The following is a 6,709-nucleotide window of genomic DNA, read 5'->3' as shown; positions in this document are numbered from 1 at the left end:
TTATGGAGCCACCAGCACTTTGTCCAGTACCTTATTGAAAACTTGCATGGCGACTATTCTAACAATGCAAACCAACCACAGCCTTCACACAGCAGTCAGTGATTTTCATATAGAGCGCTACGTGGCGTTACCAACATATAAAACCTAAAGAGCCTACTTACAATTCAATTACTTGTTTTAATAAATTTAACATTGTTAGTATAGTTAATTATGTTACAATAAATATATTTCTGACCATCTTTCCATTAATGAACTAATAATCCTGTTTCTGTATTACTGTGTATCAATTGTGACAGGCTAAATTCCTTGCTTGAAGTGAGAACAGATCATTACGCATCTACACGGAGGTGACTCATGGGATAGTGATATACACGTATATCGATGGCGATTGTATCGCATGCACAACATATAAAAGAGCAGTGCATTGGCGCAGCTATCGTTTGTACACAGGTGCTTCATGTGAAAGATTTGACGTGATTATGGCCACAAGGCGGGTGCCGACTGAACGCGGAATGGCAGTGAGAGCTAGACGCACAGTACATTCCATTTCGGAAATTGTTAGGGAATTCAATATTCCGAGACACGCAGTGTGAAGAGTGTGCCGACAGTACAAAATTTCAGGCATCATCTCTCACCACTGACAATGCATTGGCCGACGGTCTTCATTTAACGACCGAGAGTAGCTGCGTTTGCGTAGAGTTGTCAGCGCTAAAAGACCAGCAACGCTGAAATAACAGCAGAAGTCAATGTGAGGCGTGTGACGAACTTATCCGTTAGGATGGTAAGGCGAAATCTGGGGTTAATGGGCTAAGGCAGCCGACGATTGACTAAAGTACCTTTGCTAACAGTACGACGTCTGCGGCGCCTCTCCTGGGCTCGTGACGATATCAGTTGGGCTCTAGGCGACAGGAAAACCGTGGCCTGGTCGGATGTGTCCCGATATCAGTTGATAAGCGCTGATGGTAATGTTCAACTGTGGTGCAGACCCTATAAAGCCATGGATCCAAGTTTTCAACACGGTACTGTACGAAGTGCTGGTGGCTCCATAATGATATGGGCTGTGTTTACATGGAATGGACTGTCCTGTGGTCCAACCGAACCGATCATTGACTGGAAATGGTTATGTTCGGCTACTGGGAGACCATTTGCAGCCACTCTTGGACTTCATGTTTCCAAACAACGCTGTCATAGTTCTGGCAATACCGGCCATAACCTCCTCTTGTGCGGATGCACACACATTCCCCAAACTCTTACGGGACTTTGTAAGAATGTCTTCCACGAGTAATGAGTGTGTTGGAGTGGGACACTACGAATGTTGTGTATAGACATAAGGTGAGAATGTGTGTCTCGCGGGAAGCGTGCGCGAGATAGTCACTGCAGTCGCACTATCCCGTGTGCCCTCGGTGGCTCAGTTGGATAGAGCGTCTGCCATGTAAGCAGGAGATCCCGGGTTCGAGTCCCGGTCGGGGCACACATTTTCACCTGTCCTCGTTGATATATATCAACGCCCGTCAGCAGCTGAAGCTATTCATATAATTCTAATTTCTTTCTAGACGGCTGTAGCTCATGAACAGACACCATATCTATATAAGCGTGGTAGTAGAGATGACAGGGTTGCGTTGAGGTGACCAAACGCGTCACCACTGTGTACGCCAATGACTGATACTGCCTTCGAGGGCGAACGGCAGTCATATCGATTCGCGACTATCAACATCACTAACATCCGGTCGCGTGCGAAGGTGTCATTCCTACACGACACACGTTATGCGCCCGACACTGTCATGGCCTTGTTGCAGGAAGTATACGTTCTTTGCTTCCAGGACATCGCAGGATACACGACATGCGTATTACCCGCGTCGGAAACGTTCCGTGGCTGCGCAGTACTTCTCAAAGAAAGTTTAATAGCCACCAGTATACGATACCTACAGAATGCCAGGGTTATGGCGCTTAAATAAAGGTCCAAGGGAAACACTTCGTCAATATTTACGCACCGTCTAGTACGAGCAAGAAGCGTGAACGTTCACTATTCTTTACTGAGGAATTAACACAATCATGCCAAGGCAGGACAGATGATGTGGTGAAGGAGTGATTTTAATTGTACACAATCAGCTAATGACCAAATTCCTCAGCATTCACCAAGCCCAACACTTGGCGCTGTTATTCGCTAGCTCGGTCTGGTAGACACTTGGGACATCGTCTATGCCGATAGACAGGGTTTCACGCACTTTATTGAACTGTCATCTATCAGAATTTATAAGATATATACCTCTTGGTCTCTCAGGAATGCGGTCACGGCAGCCGAGTTGTAGCCGGCTGCATTTACTGACCACACTGCTTACGTTTGTACCATCACGTTTCGACGCCAACATGTGTGTCGCAGCCGCAGCCGCAGCCCGTGGAAATTTAACACCACTCACTGGCCTCAACGGAATGCCAGGCGGCGGTGGGTGACACCTGGAGACGAGAGGCATATACGTCTGCTTTACAGTGAAGGCTGGACTGTAGCAAGCCGAAACTTCGAGGATCTTCGAAGATGATTAGTATGGAAGCTGTGGCAGGGAGGCGCAGTACTACAGAGTTCTATTACGCCATCCTCTGAGAGCTCTGTTACGCCTCCATCAACCGACCGCCAGATGAGTCACCCGAGCAAAAGCGAAGACTGATATTGACACGTCAACACCTGGAAGGGATCATTCGTACAAGTCAAACTGTCAGAATCGCCAACTAACTGCTCTCCACGGAAAGAAAGCGCAGACACAGAACATTGATCCATGAGGTGACGACAGAAGACTGCGTCCTTCACGTCAAACACACAGACATAAGCAATGCATACTTTACCCATTATTCTCACCTGTAAGCGGAGACTAGTTCTGATCCAGAAATCATTACTGCTGTCGCTGGTTTGACGCACAGTTACTCTGTAAATCCAACAGGAATTGCTAGAACCTGTGACTAAAGTGTTGGATGCCATAGGAAAAAGGGCACCCAATAAGTCACTAGGATCTGATGGGGGTACCCTTTGAGTTCTCTAGGACTTTCCAGGGGCTATTGGTGCCCTGCTCGACTACTATAGGAAACTAGAGGTGCAACTTTGGGCTGCCTTTGTGGAAGGCATCATCCCAATCCATAAATCTCACGGACGATCACGTATTATTGACTACCATTAACTTTTTTGAGCTTTGATATGAAAATCTCCACACGTCTACTGGTAGCTCGAATTCTGCGTACGACGTCTCGTGTCTTAGCAACGGATCAGGCATCAATAGGTGGGAGCCCAATACCCGCGCCACCCTGTGACGTTACAGGGACCTGACTGCCCTCGCTAAAGTCGCTTGCTGTACCGGGAGCGCTGGCTGTGCTAGACATTGGTCAAGCATTTGGTCACGTCAGTCATATGTACTTAACTGCTGTTCTTCAGACTATACTTTACACGAGCGCTATCGTCAAGGTGATACTCCTACGTGGCGCAACATCTGAAGTACTTAACGGTAGGATTTGTAACACCTTGCACATTCGTCGCTCTGTTAATGATGCACATTATCGACAACACTGTACGCTTTAGCATCAGAACCTTTGTTGTACGGTCTGCGACAACGCCTCACGGGTTAGTCTCTTGGTCGCTTCATTTTTAGGTACACTTTGCATGCAGATGATCTGATAACTTCGTGACGAATATGCTGTACACGGTGCCTTGGAATGGTTAGTCACTTATGGTGAAGCTTCTGGAAGCCGTACAAATGTACATAACTATGGTCCAACATTTGCACTGGGATGACACCTGCAAGCGTCGTCCCATTCAGACTGAGAAAATCCGCTGTCTCGGTATCTACTTCATGAACGACATCTCACGCATGACGACCCTTGATTATCTGAGCATCTTGCAACACATCCGCCCTGGACTTGTGGATCATCATGTCCATGCCTTGGACCTTCACAATGGACTGCATTTATTAATGTATCAAGCATCACGAATTCCGCATGTAGCGCGAACACTACCAATGCCTAAACACACAATAGGAACATCATGGCAGCATTCGGTTTGTCAGCGCTGGAATGTAACGTGCGATATTATTCGTTCACTCGCCCTAGTTTCATGATTGACCACTGTCTATACGTTAGTGGCCACCTCAAACTTTGGCGGCAGTCCTAGATTAGCCTCATTGGCTTCTTGACCTTCCGGTGGCGCTTACTGATATACTAGTGCCATTTTCGTACATTGGGACGTTTTATCCGGAGTACAGCTACCTAAGGGACGTCCTCCCTTCTCACCAACGGCCAATGACCTCTATCGCACACTACTTTGACGCCGGTCGCCTAATGTCGTCTGATATGTCCCATGCATTGGAACGTCAACGCGGTAACGCTAGTTTGAGGTGTACATTCGACCTGGTATTTGACGGTTAACAGAAAAATTGTTCGAGAGGGACTCCAAAGGATCCATCTTGCAGATTCGCTTTCATGTGTGAGCTGCAACGTCCGGGATGGAGAACACTGGCTACATCGTTGCCTCAAATTTTGGCTCTTTTTACGGATGTCGCCCGCTTCTGTTTATCTCCCCTCTCCTCTATCCGAATACTGTTTATTACCCGAGTAAGTCACTCCATGATGGGACAGCGGCGTCCGTGGAGTAGAGCCGCATGTGCATGTTACAGGAGTGACTTATCCAGAGACAAGTCATGGAGAACGCGGATTTATTTGTTTGACCAATAAATGAATATCCTTCCGTTGCTATTTACCCCTTCCAAGTGTTCCTGTCTGGCGACGGAGACATGCCTCGTAAAATGACCCTTGCTCACGCTGCCCCGAGACTATTCCTTTACCCTGTGGTTAAAAAAGTATTCGAGCTTCGTAAGAGCAAACATGTAGCAGGCGACAGTACCACTCCTCCTCAAACTCAGTTTTTAATCTATATTTTTTCATCACTTGATATTTAATTTAGATGACATGTGATAGGTAATAATAAAACAATGTATTTGCATGAACTTTTATTGAATTTCGTGTTATTTGACTAATTTTTAACTAAATTCAGTAAGTAGAACTAACATTTACAACTATCTACAAGTAAATTAAAATCTTGTTTCATGGAAAGTATGCCTGACGTCATTTACGAAATCACTTATGAAGTTCGAACGTTAACCACTTCACCAGTAACAACGTTCGGCACTTACGGTACATCAACCATATAGTAAATGCGTAAAACTCTTGCAACTTTCTCTGAATTTCCAAAGAAATGCATTTTATTATTCCCACATTGTTTTAATGGCTTACGAAAGGTGTACAAACTTTGAAGGAAATCTAGGATACCAAAGTCGTGGCCCCTTCCTATAAGGGAAGTCTTAAAACATCCTCCGATTCTTTCAAATTGTTGCCACCAATCGCCGCCCACCTAAATGTCATATTGCATGTTCGTCTATTATGATTTGAGTACATTTAGTGACTTTTGCAACGTTTTATTTAGTGATGTAAACTTTTCACAACTTATATTTTATTATCTATATCTGTGTTTATATTGTACCACACCAGTCACTTTGTTACCGCTTTCTTCTGTTTTGATTGACTAAATACTTACGCTGTAACATTCTTTACGATGTTACCTAACGACGCAAGTTTCATGCTGTTAGTATGAGTTTTTCTTCCATAAAATTAGTATAAATGTATTTTGTCAAGTTGTTCACGATGTGCTGATATACTTAATCGCAGTGAAGAGAAGTTACTCTGACTTGCTCTCTGGTTAATGCTAGCGCCACCTACTGGCCTTCGTTTACCTCTGATAGCTTAATCGTCACACACTTTGCACTGGTTATATTCGGACTGACGACACTGTCAAATGTGCCCGTATGAGATGCTTGTTCTGTATTCAGTCTATGCGCTCACTTTCGTTAGCTGTGTACTAACATTTGACTTATGTAAGTACTATAGTACCAGTAACTGAAATTTCTGTGTATTTGAATAATTAGACGCGTACTTAAGCATATATTTCGTATCAGTTTTCTTGTACACTTCATTCCACAGCTTCAGCCTGATGAAAATTTGAAATGCGTAACGTTTAATAGAAAATTGTGCGACCAAGACCTTCATTTCAAACTTGAGCCAAATCTGGATGGTCGCCTGCCTCTACCATGGGTGTATTTCTCTCCAAGTAATTGTACATAACAATGTTAACCAAGTTTAGCAATTTTCAGCTACGTTCCTCAGAAATTGTGAAACAACTGCTTTAGAGTATTCTTCTCATATAACAAAGTACCCTGTTAAACAGTCTTGTGACAGGTCAAACAAGTTAGATTTTTGTATTTTTGTTTCTCCTGAGTGGAAACATTTATACCTTACATGTTTTAAGAGTTTAATTATTGAACTTCCTGGAAAGAAAATTTATCGTTGCAAGAAAAATACAATGGGTCTAGTTCTCTCTGCTTTCGACACAATCATTTAAATATCTCAGTAGTTCTTAAATGTAAATTGTTTTTCTCGTTTAATATTTAGCATGAAAAAGTCAAATCTTTTGTTAAAGAGGAATGTCGACGTACTAATTTTAAAAATAAAACCCGTTTATACACTTCAGATTTATTTTGTGAAGTTTTTTTACCAAGCACCCAAGGCAATGCAACTAATGAGAGGGAGGGAAAACGAGTGAAAGGGAGGCGCCAAACGGGATATTTGGGTGGAAAAATATATTCTCGAACTAGCCCTGAAAACGAGAGTGATATTAGAT

General features: G+C 43.8%; 1 non-coding gene across 1 annotated transcript; it reads left to right on the top strand.

Moving 5' to 3' along the window:
- Positions 1-1,396: 1,396 nt before the first annotated feature.
- Positions 1,397-1,471, top strand: Trnat-ugu (transfer RNA threonine (anticodon UGU)). The gene has a single exon. It is a non-coding gene; the product is annotated as a tRNA-Thr (tRNA).
- Positions 1,472-6,709: the final 5,238 nt, after the last annotated feature.

This window comes from Schistocerca nitens, chromosome 2 (genome assembly GCF_023898315.1).
Source record: "Schistocerca nitens isolate TAMUIC-IGC-003100 chromosome 2, iqSchNite1.1, whole genome shotgun sequence".
Lineage (NCBI taxonomy): Eukaryota > Metazoa > Arthropoda > Insecta > Orthoptera > Acrididae > Schistocerca > Schistocerca nitens.
This window is presented reverse-complemented; position numbering and strand designations above follow the sequence as displayed.